The 12,459-nt window shown below is 40.6% G+C and overlaps 1 pseudogene; it reads right to left on the bottom strand.

The window, feature by feature from the left end:
* Positions 1-1,051: 1,051 nt before the first annotated feature.
* Positions 1,052-1,423, bottom strand: LOC122732039 (annotated as a pseudogene).
* Between the last annotated feature and the right edge of the window lie 11,036 nt (positions 1,424-12,459).

The raw sequence follows: 12,459 nt of genomic DNA, 5'->3' as shown, positions 1-12,459 counted from the left end.
CTTTCCCCCTCCCTGAGATGGTAAGCAATCAGATATAGGTTATATGTTTGCAATTATGTAAAAAATTACCATGTTAGTCATTTTGTGTAAGAAACCTTGAATAGAAGAAAATAAAGTGAAAAATAGCATGCTTCAGTCTACATTCCATCAATATCAGCTCTTTCTTTGGAGGTGGATAGTATGCTTCATCATTAGTCCTTTGGATTATCTTGGATCACTGTATTGCTGAGAATCCATTCACAGTTCTTCATGGAACAACATTCCTGTCACTGTGCACAACATTGTACTGGTTCTGGTCACTTCACTCTACATCAGTTCATACAAGTTTAAGTCTCTATTAGGCATTGTGAATGTGTTCATGGTAAAAGAGAAAATGGCCCAATACGGAGTGGGAAGCCCTATTTTAGGTTCTGAATGAGACCCTGGTCAGCACCTTAACCTTAAGGGTGCTATCTGCTCTCAGGTTCTCAGCCTCTTCCTCTGCTACTCAGTCCCTAGAAAAAAGGGAGTTAGGAGGTTAGCCTCAATGATCTCTGTGGCCATTTCTGGCTCTGAGTGATTCTCTGAAATGGCTTCCTCAGCAGCAGAGCTGGAGGTAAAGGACATCTGAGGCCCTGGGCAGAATTGAGAACAAAACCAAACAGGGGGGCAGCTAGGTGGCACAGTGGATATAGTGCTGGACCTAGATTCAGGAGGACCTGAGTTCAAATCCAGACTCAGAACTTAACACTTACTAGCTGTGTGACCCTGGGCAAGTCACTTAACCCTCATTGCCCTACAAAACAAAACAAAACCAAAACCAAAAAAAACCCAAACAGCACAAAACGATGGCTTCCTTAGTGAATCCAACAGGATCCAAATAATTATTTATTAATTGCCTCCTTGTGCAAGGCATTGCTGAATATAGCTAAATTCCAAACATCTTTTCAATAAGGGATATAAAACAAATTTTTTAAAAAAAAATTTTTAACGGGAGAGCCAGCGAAATGGTTAATCTTTTATTGGAGGGAAGAAAACATTACACCTATCTCAGGTAAACCAAACCAAGGGCTCAGTGGCTCAGTTGGTGGGTTCCACAGTTAGGGCAACGCTGTGTCTCGCCATTGTGAAGCCAGAACCAGATGACTGCACTGTTGTCTTCTTCACAGATAACACCCATTATTCGCTTGTCAGTGATAGAAGGGACCACGTTTGGCTCCTCCTCAGTTCCTGGAGCTGCCTTTGGGGCTAACATATTGTAGGGATCCAAATCATTCCTTGCAGCCATCATAATCTCTCTCTCCAAACCAGTAGCCTGCTCTTCATCAGAAGGGATGCCTCCTCCGCTCACCATGAAGCGAGCGGCAGCCTGAGCCAGGCCACAGGCCCTCAAGGCCTGGACCACCAGTGTCCCGGACTCCTGTTACAGTAACCTTGAAACCATCACGACTGAGACCATAAACCAGATTTTAAACCTTTATATGATTTACCGTAAGTTCAAGCTTGAAGATAAGATCACATTTTAAATAATTCACAATTGTGAGTTCTTGTTACAATCTTACCAAGCCATATAGGATATTTTTACAATTGTTAAAAATTAGCTTGCATCAACTAGGACTGTAACCTAAAGCAATTCCAGCTGTTTCATGTCAACTTGAATAATTATTGACCTTACATTTCTGAAGTCTCTCTCCTCCCTCCCCTCCTCCTATCCCACAGGGCCTCGATTAAACTGGGTCTTCTTTATTTTGCTTGGCAGAAATCATCGAAGGCTATGACTTAATGCCAGTCTAGTCCAGAATGCATACTAGCTTGCTAGGACAACAAAACACACAGAGAGCCACATGTCCCTCCTGGAGACACCGGCCACAGCAACTGAGCTCATCAAATGCTGGTGTCACGTCTTCTTCGCTGCTTGGTCTAAAGAGTAAAAGAGAATTACTCCATTAAGCCAGGGCACCTACCTTTCTGGAAGGTTATGGAGAGAGCTTAAACCTAAAAAGAATGAAGATTAAAAAAGAGGCCGCTTCAGAGAAGTGATGTTATACTACAATAATAACAAGGCGTCGTGCTTTGTAGACCATTCTAGTTCCCTTAGCTTAATGATTTACTGTGATAATGAAAATGAGAATGCAACAATACAGAGTCACTCTATCATGGAGCTGTAATTATTGTGAAGGTTAATATGCAACATGACAATAAAGGCTCTCTCAGCTCAGGGATGTGGGAATGAGGGGTCATTTGATTACATTTTAATGTAAAGGTGGGAGCAAAGAAATCCCTTCATCATCATGATAAACTTATAGGAAGGCTGGTCATTGGCTGGCTGAAGCATCAGCCCCACCATTGAGGCCTTCAAAGAGGAAGCTGTCTTGGCAGTTGAGAAAGGAAGAGAATCACTTGTGATAGCCAAGAACTGAGCCAGCTACAGAGGAAAAACTCAACACTTGAGAGGAAATGGCTCTTGGCCTTTTGCTTTCAACCTTTTCCACAGTTCAGCAGGCAAAGGGTGAAAAGGGGGATTTCTCTCCCCTCCCATCCCGCAGACAATGACACTTCCTCCCTCAGAACACCTTTCCCAGTGAGAGATGTGAGAGTAGGCCCAGAGTCTGTCTGCAGAGTCGAGTTGAGCTGCAATGAGGAGAAAGCCCAAGTAGTCCGGTGGAATGACCTGCCAGCGGATACACTGAGGCCAAAAGGAGCAACGTGAGGACCCCATGAGGAGACAATGGGGCTCTGCAGAGCCCAAGGCGTGAGCTGCTGAAGCCATGTGTGTCTCTCCTAGTGTACTACTCTCTGTGCGTTCTTGTTCTTCCCACTAGACCTATGTATTTGTAGAACAACATACCCTAGGTTTAAGGAAGGAATATTTTATTACTCCTGTTCATGCTATGTCATTTCAATAAATACCGTCGTTTTGAGCTCATTACATCAACTAGCTGACTATTAAAGAGGAACCCACCAGTGGGGACAGAGGTGGGTCATGAGCTAATTAATAGTGATATGATAACAATAATGACGATGACGATAATGGTTTCAATACCTTAGCCTACATGGAAAATATTGTTTCTAATACACCCTGCCGCTTGGTGGCAAGTACTGAAGGTCTTCTAGAGCAGTGGCATCAAACTACAGTAAAAACACGAGCAATGTATCCATACTTAAGGATCCCTGAAGGCCACATATCAACTTAGTTTTCAAATGCAATATTACTTATGTTTTATTATATTCTTATTTATTTTGTTAACTATTTCTTAATTACATTTTAATCTGGTTTGGGTGGCAATAGGAAGTGTTGTGGGCTGCCTATGGCCCACGGGCCCCCTCTCTGATACTTCTGTTCTAGAGGACCTTTCACTACTTAAATGACTTTGAGGCTATTACTGGACAACTCTCTGAACCCCTAGGTGTGGCTTATTAAGAAGCAGAAATGGCACTTAAGGTTAAACCAGGAAGAGTAGCTGAGCAACACTGAAGAAAGTTGTGCTGTAGGTAATGCTTTTCAGACACTGAGGGATCAGTTTTCAAGACTTCTCAAAGAAGGATTGATGCTCCTCAAATGGAAAAAGTATTATAGACACTGTGTATAAGCACACTCACACACAAATATACACACACGCGTTTTATGCATTTTAGACAGTATATTGGTGCAAAAATTAAAGGAATCAAGAAGATACCATCAACTAGTGACCAATTTACTTTCTTATCTCTACAAAGTCTTTGCAAGAATAGTTTTTTGCATCTATTGGGAGTATCCTTGATGAAAGCAAAAAGGGAACAAGTATCACAACAGATTTAAGGGGTGAGAGAATGCAAGATCCTATTTTTCTTTTATCATTTGTTGATGTTTTAAAAAAGGGGAGGGGACATTTGATCTTGTAGGGGGGAAGTTTGAATAGCTCTCCCCCAACAAGAAGCCTTGATAGATGTCACAGAGATAAAATTGTTTTATGACTGTCAGATAAATCAGAAGCCTGAAAAGAAGCGTAAGATGGGGACAAACCCACTTGCTAAAAGTGTTTCTCGCTGCTATGAGAGGATGCCCTATACAGAGCTGAAGTGGAAAAGGGATTCCCTTTTAGAAGATTCTCTCAAAAGTTCCTCTTTGTAAATTACATAGATTATTACATCAAGCCCCAGAATACTACAGGGTTTCTTCAAGGAAATCTAAAGCCATTCAAGAGATTAGCCTAGTTATTCACACAGGACAAACAGAAACAAAACCTCAAGTGAATATTGGGTGCCTATTACCCAGATAATGGATTAGTCTATCAATACATATATTTGGACAGGCTACTGGACATTACTGATGAACCCAAAATACATGAGGGGAGGTAAAGATGGGTTGTGATTTGGGCCAATGGAGAGAGAATGCATATCTTATTACAGCTGCATGATCTTATTACAGCTGCATGATCACAACTATCAAATGTGCACTGACCTCATAATGACACGCTCAAAAATCTTCAATGACTCCCATCTGCCTACCCCAACAATTCACCCTTTTCTGCTGGGCACTGAAGACTCTTCATGAGTTTGTGCCATTCAACCTTCTAGCCTCGTCTCATTATTCCTCCTAAGCATATACTCTACACGTTAACCAAAACTGACTCACTTTTGACCTGTGGAACACGTTCATCTCTTCTGCCTTTTTGCTTTTGCTTCCACTGAAACCTTTGTGTGAAAGCTCTTCTTTCTCAGCTTGGCCTGCTGAATTCTTCCCCATTCCTTAAAGTCTAACTTAAGGTATCATCTCCTCTAGAAGTTTTTTCTTATCCCAGGCTGGTAAATACTGATAACACTCTTAGAATACAGAGAACGCTTTATTCTGTGCCCCTCTACTACACTGATCATATATAATGTTAGTGTCACAGGCCTGTGTCAGCTATTCATTCCATATGGTAGGCAGGGGACTTGTCTCAGCTATATTAGGTATCTCACCAAAGACTTACAACACTTTACTCTGCAACTATTGGGCACTTAACATTTGCTGTATTTGTACTCTAGGACCTCAACAACCCATAGTAATAATTTCCTTATACTGTGAACACCCTGACTATACATTTAACTTCCTTTGCACTTCCTAGTTTTGTTCATTACCATTGTAAAAATTTATGTTTTAGGAGCAGCTAGGTAGTGCAATGGATAAAGCATTGGCCCTGGATTCAGGAGGACCTGAGTTCAAATCTGGCCTCAGACACTTGACACTTACTAGCTGTGTGACCCTGGGCAAGTCACTTAACTTTCATTTCCCCGAAAAAAAGGAAAAAAAATTATGTTTTATTAATCCAATGAGACAGTTTCCTTAGGGACAGGGTCTCTTACTTCCTAGGAATCCCCAGAGTACCTGGTTTAGGGCCTTGCTGTGTAATAGGGATCGGTCAAGGACTGGACCTATGATTTCAACATTGTAGGGAACTCCCTAGATAAGGCAATGTTCCTTTCCCAATGCAAGCTGGCACCTTCTTTGCAACTTAACATCTTAGAGAGTCGTTTAAAATATTTGCTGGTGAGATAATACTGATACCACTCAATGTTTAATTTTTAGCAGCAATCATGAGAATTATTTAAACTCATCAGCTAAGCAGTAAAATTTCAAAACTTTAACAACAAACATTTGGCTTCCCTAAAACCAGTCAATTAAATGGTTTATCAAATATACTATATTCTTAGACTTCTAGCCAGAGTTGCCAACTTGAGTGAAGGGAAAAAAAACCACCTAGAATAGAATAAAATATTAACATGTTTATTTGTGTGTTCGTGTTGTATTCCTTCAGAAGAAATTGCTGGGACGATAGAAAAAAAAATTTTTTTTTGTCTTAAAAAAATACTTAATGCTCCTTAAGCTGCTGAATGAAGTGAGGAAGTGGGACCTACTAGTTGTACCAATAGGAGAGGAAGATATAATTGTAAATGATAGGAACTAACCGTCTATGGCTGCTAATGGTATTACTCTCACAGGTCTAGAAAAGCCAGAAATAATAATGATAACAATAGCCAGGATTTACTTAGTGCTTTAAGGGTTGCAAAGTGCTTTACAAATAGCATCTCATTTGATTCTCTCAACCCTTGAGGAATGTGAAATTACACTGCCAAAGGGGTCTATGACACATACACACAAATTAAAAGCCCCTGACTAGAAAGTTGCCTGACTAGAGTCATTATTGTGTGTCCTTCATTCTCAAAGAGGACTATGACATTGGGGTAATGTTCTGACTTGCAGTGATTGAATTTAAGTGAGGGAGGGCCATGCAAAGTCATACCAACTTTACTCTTTCCTCCAGAGCCATCTGGGTGCAGTGGTAAGATATCAGGACAACTGGAAATGGCCCCAGATGTATAAGGCAAGTGGGGTTAAGTGACTTGCCCAGGGTTACACAGCTCATAAGTGTCTGGGATCACATTTGAACTCAGGTCCTGCTAGTGCTCTATCCAGTGCATCACCTAGGTACACCCCCCCCCCACCCCTCTGCCTTTAGAATAAAGAAAGGTTAAACCACTTGTTCATGGTCACACAGCTCATGTGTCAGAGGTAAGATCCAAACCCAGGTCTTCCTCATCCAACATCTCTGTGTCCCCAGTAGCAGGAATGCAGCCCTCCCTTATTTCTGCCTCTCAGAATTTCCAGTTTCCTTCAAAGCTTCGATCAGTCACCACCCTCTACCTTAAGGCATCTGATCCCTTCAGCTATTAATATTTCCCTACCACAGAAAAATTACCTTATATTTATTTCCTATGTAAAGGAAGGCTGCAGGGATTGCTTCTTTTTTTTCTTTCTGTGTGTGTGTGTGTGTGTGTGTTTTTATCTCTAGTACCTAGCACAATGACTGGTGTATAGTAAAGTGTTAAACAAATACCTGTGGATTCTTTGTTTGACTGCAAGTCTAAAACTCTATCCATTACCCTGCCTTTCTATACAAATGGATGCTAACTATCAATGTTTCATGAATTCATTTAAGCAGTCCTGGGCAGAATAACTGGAAATACAAATAAATTAAACTGAATTGTTAAGTATACTTTGGCAGTAGCAAAACCTAATTCTTTACCTTGGCAATAGCAACTATCTCTGTATTAAGTTGGTAAACAAGTAATTAATGATGATTCCTTGGCCCTAAAATCTAGTGGGCCATATTCACTGTTGTCTCCATCAGTTTAAACCATAATGATGTATAGGTTGTAGGGTCTTCAATGTCATATTCATAATAATATTAATATCTGACAATTATACAGAACCTGTAAAGTTATCTCCTTTGGGACTTATAACAACTCTCTAAGGTAGACACTCATTTGATCCAATTGACTAAGAACTACATGGCTATTGGGCACAATAGACCAAGTTAGGTGGTGGGCATGCCAAAATAAAAAACAAAACAGGCCTTTCCCTTGAGGAATTCATATCGTACTGGGTGGGACACAATAAATAGACAGAGAAGCAGATACAGCAAACTACTGAAAAGTCCCTTTAAGGGCGCCCATAAGGGATGGAAAGGGGTTTAGAAGGCCCTATGGAGGAGGTAGCAGTTCAATTTGTTGGGAAGGAAGTGAAAGGATCTTTCAGAGAAAGGGTGTTAGGGGAGACCAGTACTTGTGTGAGCACAGAGGGGCAGAATCAGGAGAACAAAGTCATCTGCAGGGGTGGTGGGGAGGAGGAGAAGGAGATGGATTGTTTGAAAGAGAATGATATGAAATAAGACTGCAAAGGTTGGAAAGGAGCCAGGCTGGGGAGAATAAGTGCTAAGTTGAAGATTTTATGCTTTAACTTGGATGCAAGAAGAAGCTACTGAAGATTTTACTCAGGCCTTGTTATTCCCATTTTACATGTGAGAAGACTGAGGCACAGAAGGGTTAAGTTACTTATCCAGGGCCATACAGCGTGTCAGTGAGTGGAAGAGGCAGGATTTGAGCCCAGGTCTCTACTGTGCCATACTATTTCTTAAACGAGTTATATGATGGGGCAGGACTGGGAAGAGGATCACAAGGTACACTACTTAGATCTGCAAGGACCCTAGAGATCAATTTGTTGAATTCCCTTATTTCTCATATGAAGAAACTAAGACTGAGAGAGATTAAATGATTTGCCCGAATTATATCTATAACAAGTAACAAAGCGAGGATTCAAATTCAGCTCCTTTAACTACAAACCCAGTTCTCTCTCCATTACACTATGGATATGTACTTAAAATAGTGTTTCTGAAAGCCTCATTTCCCATAGAAATTAGTTATAATGGGGATGATATTGCTGGATGATCCCCAAATGGCCTATTACACTACCAAGTAAAGGAGGCCAAAATAAAATAATAACTGGGGACAAATAAATAATGCTCAAAAGATGAGGTAGTGATATCAGGGAGTGGGGGGAAAATGTTACATGATCCAGTCAAACATGTTCCAACTGGCTAAAAAACATCGAGTGAGTCTTTATAATGGAGAATAATAGTATAACTGCATTCAGAACCAGTGTGAAATGGGGTCTTGTGTTTATGGCTAAAAGAAGTCAAGAATAAATTGGGCAGGGGCAGCTAGGTGGCACAGTGGATAGAGTACCGGCCCTGGAGTCAGGAGGATCTGAGTTCAAATCCGGCCTCAGACACTTAACACTTACTAGCTGTGTGACCCTGGGCAAGTCACTTAACCCCAATTGCCTTACTTAAAAAAAAAAAAGAATAAATTGGGCATATTGTAGAAGAGACTCTTAGGATGGGTGGGCTATGGGATCAGATTATCTCTAAAGTCCCTTTGAATTAAGATTCTATGGCCCAGCCTGCTAAATTGAGCATTCAAATTTAGCTTTAAAGGTCATGCAACAGAATAGAAGGGACTATATAAAAGATAAAATAGCCATGTGAATTATATAAAAATGTTTTGCAAGATAAAATAAATGCAACTTGAATAACAACAGAAGATAGAGGTTGCTTTTTGGGGAAGGGGAAAGAAATTACACTAAAGAATGCTGATGAAAGTGTGACATTCAAAATCTATAGGTAAATCTATGGCAAAATCCATAAGATCAAGACTTTGTTCCTAATATATAAATAGTCTAAGGATATAAACAAAGAATTTTTAATAAAAGAGATGCAAGCTATTCATAGCCATCTGAAAAATTGTTTAAAATTTACTAATGATCAAGGAAATGTAAACTGAGATCTGGATGAGATGGTAAACCACTCAATCACCTATATTTATCAAACACTTATTAGACGGCAGGCATTGTGCTGGCTACCGGAGATACAAAAGGAAAAGCAAACAGTTACTCACCTTGAGGAGGGAGGCAGCAGCATGTACACACAGATATGTGGGAATGTATTGTGATTTGGGGACCCTGCCTTTGGGCTGAGATTAAAAAGCCTTAGGCCCTCAGGGGTTTTTTCTGTGCAAGAGAGGCTGGGGCCCCTCCCCCTCCCCTTCAGCAGAGCTGAAAAGCCCCGTGGGCCCTAAGAAACGCTGGCCAGCTGGATGGAGATCCTGGGCTTGCCCTGCTGGTGCACAGCAGGGGGTACGGGCGCCTTGAGCCCTGGGTGTGGTACGCACTGGAGCCCCCTGGTGGCAGCCCTAGTGCGGCCTGGGGATTAGCCTGGCATGTGCAGGGGCGCAGGGAGCCTGAGGTGTGAGGGGAGAGAAGGAAGATATATACCAGGGAGTTAGAAGAGGGAGGCTGGCTAGAGGGTGGACTGACGGAGCGGACAGGACAGACAGAAAGAGGACACCAGAGGACTAGGAAATCGCTAAGGAGATGGTGGCTACAGTAAAGAAAGGGGGTTCGCAACAGTAAGAGGCTTTTCAGGGAGGTTGGCAGGAGTATGGAGCAGGGGGGCTTTCCAATGAGGGAAACACTAGAGGAGGGTCTATTGGTATGGAGAATGGAGGATGCTAAGAAAGTTGCAAGCACAGCAAACGAGTTCATTGGCAGAAATTCACAGGTCGTATTGCAATTTTGTTATCATTGCTTCTACATTTAACTCTAAATTTATTCACCTAAATAAAGCCTGCTTTGATTATTTAATTAAGAGGTTTCTTAATCGTTTGCTTATCAATTTGAGAGCGGAGCAGTGTGGAGAAATTTTTTAAAGGCCCTAATAGATTGGCTTAGGGAATTTATAGCAGTCAGATAGCCAGACAGTCAAATATCCACAAATTAGGCCCATGAGTAAGCTAAAATATTTTTACAGATATATGTCCAAGACATACAAAGCAGAGACAAGGTAGCTCTGTAAAAGAAAGCACCAGCGGGGGCAGCTAGGTGGCACAGTGGATAAAGCGTGGGCCCTGATTTCAGGACCTGAGTTCAAATGCGGCCTCAGACACTTGACACTGTGAGAAAATAATTGGAGTTTGGCAGATACTCAAAGGTTCACCTGGAGATTAATCTAAACTGATTGAATTAAGTGAGAGATTGACTTTGTTGATTAGCTTACTTCAGGTTAATTAGATTGTAACCACACCTGGCTAACCCTTAAGAAGGTATTGTTCTCAGAAACTAAGGACTTTGAAATCAACTTGAGACCACCTTCAAATCCTGTGAACCAATGGATTTGGATGAAGCTTACCAATCAGCTTGAAGCAGTGTATAAGGACCGCCTCTGCTCCAGACCTATAAAAAGCTTCCACACTCAGTTTGAGAACAGTTCGTGGTTGAAGCAGGCTCATGGACTTGAGGAAGAACCAGACCAGGCAGGAACTCTAGTCTAGATAGGCCTTTTCTTAACTTTCTGAACTCCACGTGAATACCTGGTATGCTTTAATAAATGCTTAATGCCCAAAGACTGGTGCTAAAGCTTCTAATTTCAGGCAACCACACATTAGATATTTTAGACATCACAGTTAGATTTTAAACATCACAACACGTACTTGCTGTGTGACCGTGGGCAAGTCACTTAACCCTCATTGCCCCACCAAAAAAAAAAAAAAAAGCACCATCAGCCACAGGGGCCAGTAAAGGCCTCCTTCAGAAGGTGGCACGTGAGCTGAGTCCTGAAGGAAGCAGCAATGAGGAGGAGGAGATTTCCAGGCAGCTTTTCCAGCTAGTACAAAGGCCTGGAGGTAGGAGATACAGCATTGTGAATGAGGCTGGACAAAGAGTGGGTGGATGGGAATAATGTGTAAGAATGGAGAGGTAAAGAAGGAGAGAGTTTGCAAAGTACTTTAAAGGCCAAACAGAAGAGTTAAGAGGTTAGTAAAGGATGCACAATCATTATTGGAAGAGCTATAGAGAGATGCTATTGATAGATTCAACTGTTACTCAAAATAATTTCGATTTATGTAAAAACGTTCTCAAATTATTCATACATTTGGCTCAAAGATCCCACTACTGGCATTACAACACAAGGAGGTTAATGACATTAAGAAAATATATAGGGGCAGCTAGGTGGCACAGTGGATAAAGCACCGGCCCTGGATTCAGGAGAACCTGAGTTCAAGTCTGGCCTCAGACACTTGATACTTGCTAGCTGTGTGACCCTGGGTAAGTCCAAAAGAAAAAAAAAGAAAAGAAAAGAAAAAGAGAAAAAGAAAAGATATATGTGTATAAAATATTAATAGAATGATTATTATGAAAACAACTGGCTAGAAACAAAATATATGCCCCAATATTGGGAGATGACTGAATAAATTGGTATATATGAGTGGAGCTGAATATTACTACACTACAATAATGATAAATATAAAGAACTCAGGGAAAATGGGAAGGTTTATATGAAACAATGCAGGATGAAGAAAGCAGAGCTAAAAGAATACCTACAATGACTAAAACAATATAAGTAAAGACAACACTAAAAAACAAAAGCCTGGTTCAAATAGTGTAAACAAATTGGTACTGCACCATCAAAGAAAAGCAAATATCCATATTTTCTGTTATTTTCCAAATTACCAAAGTGGAAGGATACAGGTAGCATTCCATTGATCAACTATTAACTGTTTTTTCTTAACTGCCTTTAGAAAAAAAAAATTCACATTTATAAAGCGTTTTAAGGTTTACAAATACTTTCTTCACAATAACCCTGTGTGGAAGGTAGTAATCATAATTATACAAATTTTACTGATGGAAAAACTAAGGGTCTGAGAGATTAAATAATTTGTTAGCTCTCCTGACTCTGGCCAACTATTACAACACACTTTGGAGAGGTGTTAGTTTGGTGTTTCTTATCTGTTGAGTCAAAACAAAATATATCAATAATTTATTAAAGTGATCTGACTTGGTCAGCTAAGTTAATCATATTAATCATTTACTATTAGGGCAGAATTTTAATGGAAATACTCATTATTAACCAAATCAGCTTTAAGGCATCGGTACTACTTAAGAATCATGTGGCCATATGCCAGTTTCTTATTGTGCTTTTGTCAAAAGAAGCAAGCTAAGCCTAGGGAGGCATTTACTGAAAAGCTTTCTCTTTTTTTATTACAAAGAACAAGAGCCAATATTCCTGTTGATACAGCTAAGGCCTAGAAACATATATTTTGGGGTGAGAGTGAGCTGTACTAGTAGTT

Source organism: Dromiciops gliroides, chromosome 6, assembly GCF_019393635.1.
Source record: "Dromiciops gliroides isolate mDroGli1 chromosome 6, mDroGli1.pri, whole genome shotgun sequence".
Classification (NCBI taxonomy): Eukaryota; Metazoa; Chordata; class Mammalia; order Microbiotheria; family Microbiotheriidae; genus Dromiciops; species Dromiciops gliroides.
This window is presented reverse-complemented; position numbering and strand designations above follow the sequence as displayed.